Raw genomic sequence first — 10,589 nt, 5'->3', positions numbered from 1 at the left:
TCTGATGCCTGGACAGCAATGTTCACACCCTGGGAACTGTCAGGAGACAGACTGATTGACACAGGCTTTGATGATGGGTGCCATCAGAGATGCAACACTGTCTGTCCAGGTTCAAGGCCATTTCAGCTGCTAAAGCTCAGTTGGCACAATGAAGTGTCGAGTCCTGAAAGCTTCATCATGGCAAGCAGCAGTCTAATAAAAGGTGTGTCAGCTTGGCAACTCTTACCATGAGTTCTTCCAAATTAAACACGATTGTAGCTGCTTCTAAAACAGGAAAAAATGCCTCATCCCTCTGTACTGAGCCCTCCACAATGGAAGAGCACTGAACTAGAACAGCACATGGAGTGATTCCAAGCTTCCATTACTGCATGGTACTTGTACCCACCCCCCCCATTGCAGATGGTGGTAACTTTGAGACACAGGAAAAAAAACCTTCCAGTAGAAACTTGGTGAGTTTGAGGCTCTACACAAACCCCTGACCTTTGCCATTTTGCCAAAATAAACAGATTTTCATGACAACACTGGGAGATAGAGGTGATCTGAGTTGCATGGACAGTCCCTGCAGCACAGCCTGTCTACATGATGGAGAGTTTAGGACTTCTAGACCATCATTTTCACCCCCCTCTCCTTAACTCCTACAGCAGCCAGCTACTCTGACAGAAACTAGGAGCATTAAGGACATAGTCCAGGAGAGGCTACCCTTACTACTCCTCTTTGTCTGATGATACCATGGCCAGCAGCTCAGAGCAGTGATTGCAGGGACATTAATGTGCTGCTGGCCCAGGGAGGGTGCCTGGGACGGGGATGGAGACAGAGATAGGGAGCTCTGGTCCTGTGAGGAAAGAGCTCTCACTAAGCACAGCAGTCACAGGATTGTGAGAGGATGTCCTTTGTGAATTTGAGAGCCTCAGAAGATTAATCTCCCAACTAATGAATGTCTGCTGGGCCCATACAAACTCCACTGATTTACAAAGTTGTCCAAGCTTTTTTGCCCTGACAATCCCCTTGCCCCACCAGTACGAGCAAGCGACAGCCCATTCCTGATAGGCACCTCCATGAAACTCATGTTCCCGGAAATTTAAAGTGAGAAGACAACTCTAATTTTGCAGCAGTAGAGGAAATTTGTTCTCGGAGATATTTCTGTTAAAAGAGAAGGCTATTGTTATGGCTCTATTTGGAAAGAAAAGAACTAAAAAGGATTGATCAACAGCTTAGGCTTACTGTTTCCTTAATGACTGCAATTGCTTTGCTCTCACAGTGTTTTTTTAGGGATATTGTTTACTCCAATAAACTTCAGCCCTACTCAGGATACTTGGAATTCAAATAAACTGCATTGCACTGCATTTTCTGGCAGGCACCCAGTGCAATGAATTTCAAACTAGTGTTTGATTTTGACAGCTACAAGGCAGAGAGGCATCTCACTAGTCAAGACTAATTCTTCCAGTTGCTACACAGTGTGACCCTATGAATTTACTGTCAGTCACATTGCTGAGGTCACATTATCCCTCAGTAACAGTACTCTGAAAACATGGTAAAGTGCAGATGGTGATCTGCAGAGTTAGGTGACTTTGCATCTGTGGTATTTAAGACCTGAAATTAACTGTGGGTGTATCTACTGATATTTGGAACAAAAATAAAGGATTTTTAACCTTTAGGATGACTCGCATAGACTTAAAATATTTGGAGTTATTTGTGGTTGCAGATTTTAAACAGATAATTGAAAAGGTGTGGGACAGACATAATGACTTCTCATTAATTAAATAGAAAAGAAGAATAAATGCACTTTCTGAGGTCAAAAATCATCCCCAAAATATTATTCACCACCCCTCCTCCCCCCCGCCCCCCAACATTATATATATTTGCAAATCAGGGTTTCTCAAAGAGCTTTACAAAATGCTGCTTGGTGAGCATAAAGATAAAGTATCACTCAGATCTATTAAATACTCTGGCCCATGCACAGAGCAGGTTATTTAAGGCTATCTTGAAAGGGCAATCCTGGCCAAGGCATCCTCCCTCCTGCTCATTTTGCATACAGGAATTAGCCAAAACTCACAGGTTCCTCACATGCTCCAAGCAAGTCTCCAGCAGCACTGAGATGTTTGTGCTTCCTCCTTTGCAGAAAGGGCCCTCCTGCCGAGCAGCTCCATTGCCTAAATCTTCATGTCAGCCTGCTGACTGGAAACAATGCTGCCATTGCACAAGAAGATCCTCAAAACATTGAAGGGTTGTGCCTAATTTCTTCATGAATGGTCTTCCTGTCACCAGGGCCATGAGGAAGGCCAGATCCATGTGCAGCTGTGGCTGCCACCCTACAAGACCCGGCTGCTCCTGCTCCTGAGCTCAGCAGCAGGAGTGTTGATATTTGGCTCTTAGGACTCATTGCCTGAAGGTTTCCCTGAGAAGGATGCCCCCAGAGTGGCCCAGTGTTGCCTGGTTGAACTCACGGGGGCAGCTCAGAGGGCAGAACTGTCCCTGGGCACACCTGGGGCTGCCCGATGGGGCTGGAAGACACTACCAACACAGGCCAGCTGTGCCCGTGTCCCAGGCAAGGAGGATGCCCTGCTGAACATGACACTATCATGCTGTGAGGAGCACGGCTCTCTTGCTCTTGCCTCAGAATAAAGTTTTTTTCAATGCATGGTGGCTCTGCATACTTGAAGCACCAGTTTGGAAACAAAACACAGGGCAAAGCTCTTCTGGGGTATTTATGTCATCCAGAGCGTTCTACCATTGAGCTTTGCATCGATGAATTTCTCTCTCTACTTCAGGGACAAGGTACTTTTATTTGAGACACGTGGCATGGGACTGTGGATTATGGACTGCTGGGATTCAGGTACCACAAAGGGAGAGGGAACTCAGCCTGTCACAGGAAGAACTAGTAGTGGTTTGAGTACACTGCGACTGCCAGAGTCACCTCTGAGTCACAGGCACCGGCATTTTCCTCCCCTTCTGTCCAGAACTGTAAGAGCCCTGGAGTCCAAGTAACATTTTTAAAGGGTCTCTTCCACCTGCACCTGCCTCCCTGTCTTCTCCAGCACTATTGTTTTGCCTTCCCTCAGTTTTCCTTTGCCCAATCATATTTCCTCCCTTTTTGTTAACTTTTCACTCCTTATCTTCAAATAGCATCTCACCATTTTTTCATTCTTGTGGTTGCTTTACTCCTTCCTTTTCTTTCCCACATCTTTCTTAGCAATTAATTATTCCAGGGATAAAAAAAGTGGAAAAAAGTTGCTGTGCTTTTCTTCTCAATATCAATAATTCCAGCACCTCCCTGCTCTTTCTTACCCTCTTCCCCTCATCACCACTTCATCCAACTTCCCTCTATGTCCCATCCTGACACTGCTGTGCCATGATAACTCTTGGATGACCTCTCTTGGAGGTCATGACTTGGAGGTCATCACCTTTCCCTCACATCATTACCTTTTAACCACAGCTTCACTAATTCTCACCTCCACACTGGTGCCCATCTGATTACCTGGCATCTTTCTTTCATTGATTTGCCCTGCAGCTACGGTCTATATTTCATACAGAAATTAATCCACCAGAATGGATCTCACCTTTGCCCTGGACTACTCCCTCACTGGTCTGTTTGGCTGCGATGTTGATATCTGCTTTAGCACTGCCCTCTGTGTTTCACTGGTCAATACCAGATTCCTCTAAGTCCCCTCTACCCTTTTCCTGGATATTATCTTTGACTTACACTGTCCTCTGGATATGACTGTTTCTATGCCTCAGCTTTCTTACCTTCCTCAGCCTCTCTAAAATCTGTCATTTCTTCTCATCCTTTCACAGCCCTTCTCCTTTCCAGTTTTGTCCTCTTTTACACCCACTCCCTTCAGAACAAATACTACCAACCATTTTCTTAACTCTCTATTTTTATCCTCTTGCTTCCTAGCACCCACTGGCTATACCTCATCAACGGCTTCTATTTTTACCTTTCAGACCTTCCCTAGGTTATCATTCTCAGCCTCTGTCATCTTTCAGCCTTTGGTGTTGCCTTGCTTTCTCCTGTGTAGATTTTCTGCAAGTGACAAATTGCTCTCAAGGGCTGATGTCTGCTCAACCTCATCTCTTTAACAAGGTACTCAATTTTCTCATTTCTGACACTAAGAAGAATGATTCTTCTTCCTTCTGTCCTTCCTTCTCCCAGCCTCAGCTTGGAAAAGAGAACAGTACCATGACCTGTCTACCATAGAAAACTAAAAAAAAAAAAATACCAGTGGAACTCATGAAAATTGTGAAGTGAAACTGGTTTAATGGCATCAACCAGGTCATCTTCACTTTGAACAAGAACACCTGTGCAGACAGATAGAGATGAAATTTAACTAATTCCCTTTGCACTTATACTTCCAGGTAATCTAATTTCCACAGGCCTTTGAAAAACCCTCACCACATCATGGTCATTATTCAGCAGTCTCTGGTGCCTTTCCCTTGTATGCAAGAGCTTATGTATGTATTCTTCTGCCTGTACTTCTGGGCAGGGTTAATCTCTTTTCTCCTGCTGTATGAAATCCAGAAGAACCAGACCTCTACCCCTGTTGGACTCTGGCAGCATCAGAATGAACAAGGTCTATGACAGGTGTGGCAGAACCCCATCCAAACCACACTGAAAGGGGAACAGCCATCAATTTTCTGGGAGATGAGGCCATCTGGAGCAAATCTGCTACTGCAAGTCAGATGCAGAATTCAGTATTTCCTCATACTTGGAATACTTGGCACAGTGATTATGAAAATAAATGACAATCAACTCTTTTTCCAAAGAAGTGGGTACAAAGATAATTTTGATGCAAATTCTTTTCAGAAACCAATTTTCCCCATGAGAATGCTGGCATTTAAATGCATTTTAAGAGCTAAGAAAACACTTAATTTATTCTTTGTTTCCAGACAGGAACGTTGTGTTTCAGATTTGTCTCAAAAACTTCCTGAGCAAGTGGGATTGCCTTGTTAACCTCACTCTTAGTTGTGGTTAGCTTCTGCTAGGTGCCAATAGTGCTTTGAGCCCATTGATTGTTTTTCAGGATAGGAAAGAGATTAATGTTTTGAAAATACATCAGAACTTACCTTCACTGTTCAAAAAGGACACATAATTGAAACAAAGATAAGGCTCTTATTTTAAAATAAAACAGGCAGAAAATTATTTTTAATTTCTTTTTCATGAAGACACCAAACCACTCATTCTGGTTCAGGAAATGAAAGGTTTTGCTACCCCTCTTGGGTTTTGTTATCTTGAGCTATCTTGATTTTGTACCATTCATTGAAATGGTGTAAAACTGAAGGAACTGAATCTTCACTGATCAGTGTTGTCACCATCTAGATGGCTAACCAAGGGAATTTGTTATAGTCAACATTGAAGTGATTTCCAATGGGTCCATTACAACTTCTCAGTTGAGGTGGTGGGAATTTAGCCTTAGGACAAACAGGGCCAGGGAAAACTGCCCACTAGAATTGTTCCAAGTCTCTGAAAGGGCAATTGAACATAAAGGCATCATCTCTAGCTCAATGAATCTGTCAACTGGAAATCATTGCTGATCAGAGAAGTACTGTAGGGAGCAATTGCTATACATTTGCTCTATTCTTATCTTCTTTGCAAGGTGTCAGCCTTTGGCCATTCCCAAAGACAGGACACTGACAAAGACAGGATCTAGCTGAAACTTTGGTTTCACCCAAAAAGACATTTCTGGTGCTGTAACGTGAGTTGCCACTACAGAGAGTGAATCATGGTTTTAAAAAGTTAGAATTTTTGCTAAGAGCAGAAGTAGTTTCCATGACCAAGATGTAAGTTAGGTAGGTAAATGGTAGGTTAATAATTACTAGATGCTTAGGCTAGAGCTAATTGGTATAATTATCTGCTATTATAAATTTACGTACAGAAGAACGTAAAATAAGTAAACTGTTAACCATGAAGCACGGAGCCTTGGATCGTGCCAGAGGGTCACTGAGACCTGATGAAGACTCTCCTGACTTCATCCTTTGAGACCACTGACCCATTTTGAGACCACCGACCCAAATTCAAGAGAAGAGCTGCGCACGCGTGAAGAACTAATGGGTTCATTTTAATATTGGATGGGGATGGGAGGTGCTGGGGTTATGCATGTGTATTGTATGTAACATCTTGGGGAATAAATAGATGGCAAAGAACCTTGTTCGGGGCGGTCACGCCTTTCGGAGGTGACTCCCATGCTGCCCGCCCGTGAATAAACATACCACTTTCTAACTTTAATTAGTTAGAGGGTCTTTGTCCGTGATTATACCTTTTATTTTAACGATTCAAGAGCAGCAACTCTGGTCAAAGTTTCAGGAGAAAGCTCACATAAAGGGAAGGGGTAAAAATCTCATCCCATCCACATCATCCATGAAAAGGATCTACATGGACTTCCACCAAAGATAACTGGACCCAAACTTTATGTTTCTGACCCATAAAAGAGCATGAACAAGGGCTGCTCTGGTCAAACACTCCCTGCATCATGCAGAGAGGACAGCTATCCTTCCTCCCAAACTAGAGCTGAGGAAAGCTAAGGGAGATGCTATGTTTTTAGTCAAGTACTGTTCAGAATGAAGTCTTAATCCTGAGTACATCCATAAAGCAGCTAGACAAATCTATCCAGCTTCTAGTTATCTACTAAACATGACCCAGCATGATCCAGGCTGCACTTAAGCAACTTGTGTAAATAAGCAGAAAGCCATGAGAATGCTTCTTTCCTTGCAGCCCATTGGTGTGCAGCATCCTAGTAACACATGTCACTGCAGACACACTTACATACCCCTGCTGCTCTGTCACAGTCTCACAGAGAATTGATTCAGGTTCAACATCTGAGACACTCGTCCCTGAGGCACTGTGGGTTCGTGTCCCTGCAAGTCCAAAAGGCTTCCTGCTACAGCAGGGCAATGATTGCAGCTGACAAGTTAACTCCACGTCAAGGCACCAGTGGTTTGGGTGCCAGAGAGACTCTTACCTGAGAGCTCGCACAAGCCTAAGATTGCCAAGAGGTGCATGGAGCCCAGCATTGCAAGCCCCCACACAGGAATCAAGCTGACCAGCTTCTGGCCCGTGGGGACACAAGTCAAGGCCAGGTTGGACCGGGCTTTGAGCAGGCTGGTCTGGTGGAAGGTGGAACTGGCCGATCTTTAAGGACCCTTCCAATCCAAACAGTATCATAATTTCCAACCCAACTGTTATCAGTCTGTAACAGCGGTGTCTGCTGGGACTGGGGCAGCAACATGAGGCAAACACTCTTCTCTCTCCCATTCATTAGTTTCCCAGTAATCTCAAAGAACATCACTAGCATTTCCCAGGGGCACAGTGATTCTCGTATTTGGTACAATGATTCTGTTCTTTGATGTGTCTTAGGTGATGATATTCTGGCTTAATTACATTGTGCTGGTACCAGTCAATCTGGGATCACTGAGATTTCTGAGTCTGAGGTGCTATGGCCTGAGGAGCTGTCATGCTGATCCAGGATTTCCTCTGCAAAACAAGGAGGAGAGAATACACATTTCAAACTCTCCAGTCCAAAGGATTTAGTGAAAGTCCTTCGGTTCTAGTTCACTGACAATACCTTAAGCCCCATCTTCTGGTGAATTACTGAAGTGCAGGGAGAGGCAACACTGAGTCAAGTTAAAGCAAGAATTTTCAAGACAATACAATTAAAATAGAAAAATGCCTGACCCTTTAGAAGAAGCCACTGATCTTCGACAAAATGTCGAAAAAATAGTTTTAAAAGGCATCAAGTAGTTTTATCATGTTGGATTCCATTTTCTTAATTTGATATAAACTGTCATGCTATAAAATAAACTTTATGTTTTAAGCAGTTTCCTCACTCTGCTCAGTAGTGGCAGTGTGCACACACAAATCAAAACGAGTCTGATCATAACCACAGGCTGAATTATGGGATGGCTCTAGGAAGTTGTGAGAGAACAGGAAGAAACAGGGCAATGGCCCAAGAAGATGCTTTTCAGTTGAAAAGCACCCTCTGAAAAGAGGTTTCTCACTAACTTGTGCTAACCAAGACGACAAAACATCCACTTCTGAAATCTCTTAAAGTTACTGAAGAACCTGAGGCACAGGTTTTAAAACGTGACCTAGAGATACCACATCAAGCCAAAATCACATCGATATCTTTTTCCCCCATCTAAACTACAGCAACTGTTAGCCACAGTGAAGTGTCTCTGAAGTAAGGCAAGCTACAGAAACATAATCTTTAATTTATGTATGGCCATAAATAAAGATGGAAGAGAGTTCCACCTCCTTTTGGCACAACTTTCAGTCTTTAATACCCAGCAGCTCAAACTTAACAAGACACTGTTCTAGTTCCTGATGGAACTAGAGATGAGAAATGTTCCCAAATATCCCAGTCAAAGAGGTTGGAAGGAAGAGGCAGACAGATGGACAGCAAGATCTTGTTCTCTTATTATAAAGTCACCTACCAATGTTATTTCAGAAATTTTAAAGTCACTCACCAATAACAAGAATAAGGATTACAAGAATATGGTAATGCTTTCATCTATTAGTCCTATTGGAGAGAAACTGAAAATTCTTCTCTTCAAAGGAAATGCTTCAATGATCTATAATAGTCAAGTCTACTTTCCATGTGGAATGAGGCATTTATCTGTCAGCACAAATGGAAACAAGCTGGCCACCATATCTTGCTTAGGAAGACCATGGTTTGGATCATTACATGTTACTTCTGTCCGTAATCTGACTTTCAAAGTTCCACATCCACTGCTGTCAGAAGATGCTGTGAAACAGAACATAAAATGTATTGCATCCTGTGCTACCCTCACACAGCAAAAGAAAACATCAAATGAAACACAGTTCTCTTCACACAGGATGACTGCCATTTCTCAGCACAAGAACTGCTCCCCTTTTACTGGGAGAAGGCAGCAGGTAGTGATGATCAGGTGTCTATGTATGGCCAGTAAATTACTTTTCTCTTAGATATAACTGAACACAAAATGCACAATTTAGAATATTTATAACAGGACAAGGGCTGTGAAAGATGAGTGACCTGGTTTTGTTCTCACTTTTGTGGGGAAACTAAACACAAATCGAGTGGATACAATCATGGAAGAGGAAATAATATTAAGGCCTGCAGGTCTACAAGACTTCACGGTTTAAAAAGAAAATACAATTAAATAATGATGTGGCACACATCCTCCCTCACTCATGCTTCCCCAGTTTGTCACCTCACCTCTACGCAAAAGAACTTAAGCTAGACCCAGCTACACAAGCAAACCCCTGGGCTTACCTGCCCTGATGCAGAGGTCTGCTCAGGAGGATGAACTGTATTCAAATCATTCCAGCATAGGCTCAAGTACTTCCTCAAAGTTCAGAGCTCTTGGTTATGAATCCCTCAAAGCAAAGTGTGTTCCTTGCATAGTAAAATCGTGGTGCCACAGGGGGGAGCTTGGAGCTTGTGCTGTTGCTAAAGCTCATCACTTCCAGATCAAGAGAAAAGGACAGCTCAGCAGCATTAACAACTGCAGAGACTGGAAACGCTGTTCTGGAAAGGCTGGTTAAAAATCACGACACGTGCATACATACTGCACAAACACTTTATTAAAGATGCTCCTTTTCAACATGATCTTAGGAGACACTCATTGACTTTGCCTTGAAAAAGCAGTCAGACCCATAACTTACAGCAGAACAGACCACATTTTCCCCTAAATGCACCTGTGAAAGAATCTGTTGATCTTTGAACACTTGCAAGCCATTGCTAATTACTAAACATTACTAAACATTACTAATACCTTTATCTTACTCCCCACCAAAGGAAGCAAGCTGTCCCAGCACAGCGCTAGGAAATACCTACCTTTTTTTTTTACACATTATTTTCTAATTGGTGCTACATTTTACTGCATGCTTATTCTTTTTTTTTTTTATGTTGTTACAAAGTGTGAGCAGGAAGACACATCATTTTAATCATTTGCACAGCAGCTATTCAAATCCATTATAAAAACGTATTCTTATGTAAAGACTTTTAATTAGGCAAGAAATGTGCTTCCTTTGGACAATGGGCTAGGTTCACAGCAATAACTGTGTAATTAATGTTTATTTATTATAAAAGCATCCCTGAATCAGTAAATGGAGCTATTGACTTTGTTGCAAACCACTATGTCAGTCTTTGAAGTGTTTGTTTCTATGAGCACCAAATCCCAGATAAGATCAGACTTATGGTCCCTGGTGTGCAGCTCCCAGTACGCTGGCTCTGTACATACACACCCCAAAGGCACACCAGGCAACACTGACAGTGCACCTGTGCCTCCATCCAGGGCTCTGCAGAGCCTGAGCAGCACTGGCACTGCTACCAGACCACTGGGACTTCTGCAACATGATCCCTTTTTCTAGTAGATTCCTATTAAGACTCTTGTTGGAATCTGGGAAAGCAGGCCCTACCCTGCATTTCCTATTTCTCAGGAGACTGCCAGAGTCATTGTGATTTTCTGTTGCTGGGACTGCTGTCACATTCTGCTAAGAACTACAGGAATCCTAAATAAATGAACACAAATCTCCCTCTAATTTCCATCTAAAAAGCTTCTAACTAGGTCTACTGCTAAGTACTTTGCTCTTTGGAATCTCATGTTCCCAGCAG

General features: G+C 42.9%; 1 pseudogene; it reads left to right on the top strand.

Annotated features, from left to right (window-relative positions):
* Nucleotides 1-7,657: 7,657 nt before the first annotated feature.
* On the top strand, nucleotides 7,658-9,208 carry LOC148224364 (uncharacterized; annotated as a pseudogene).
* The last annotated feature ends 1,381 nt before the right edge of the window (nucleotides 9,209-10,589 follow it).

Source organism: Sturnus vulgaris, chromosome 3 (genome assembly GCF_052056855.1).
Source record: "Sturnus vulgaris isolate bStuVul1 chromosome 3, bStuVul1.hap1, whole genome shotgun sequence".
Lineage (NCBI taxonomy): Eukaryota > Metazoa > Chordata > Aves > Passeriformes > Sturnidae > Sturnus > Sturnus vulgaris.
The sequence above is the reverse complement of the archived record's forward strand: the minus strand, read 5'-3'. Positions and strand labels throughout refer to the sequence as shown.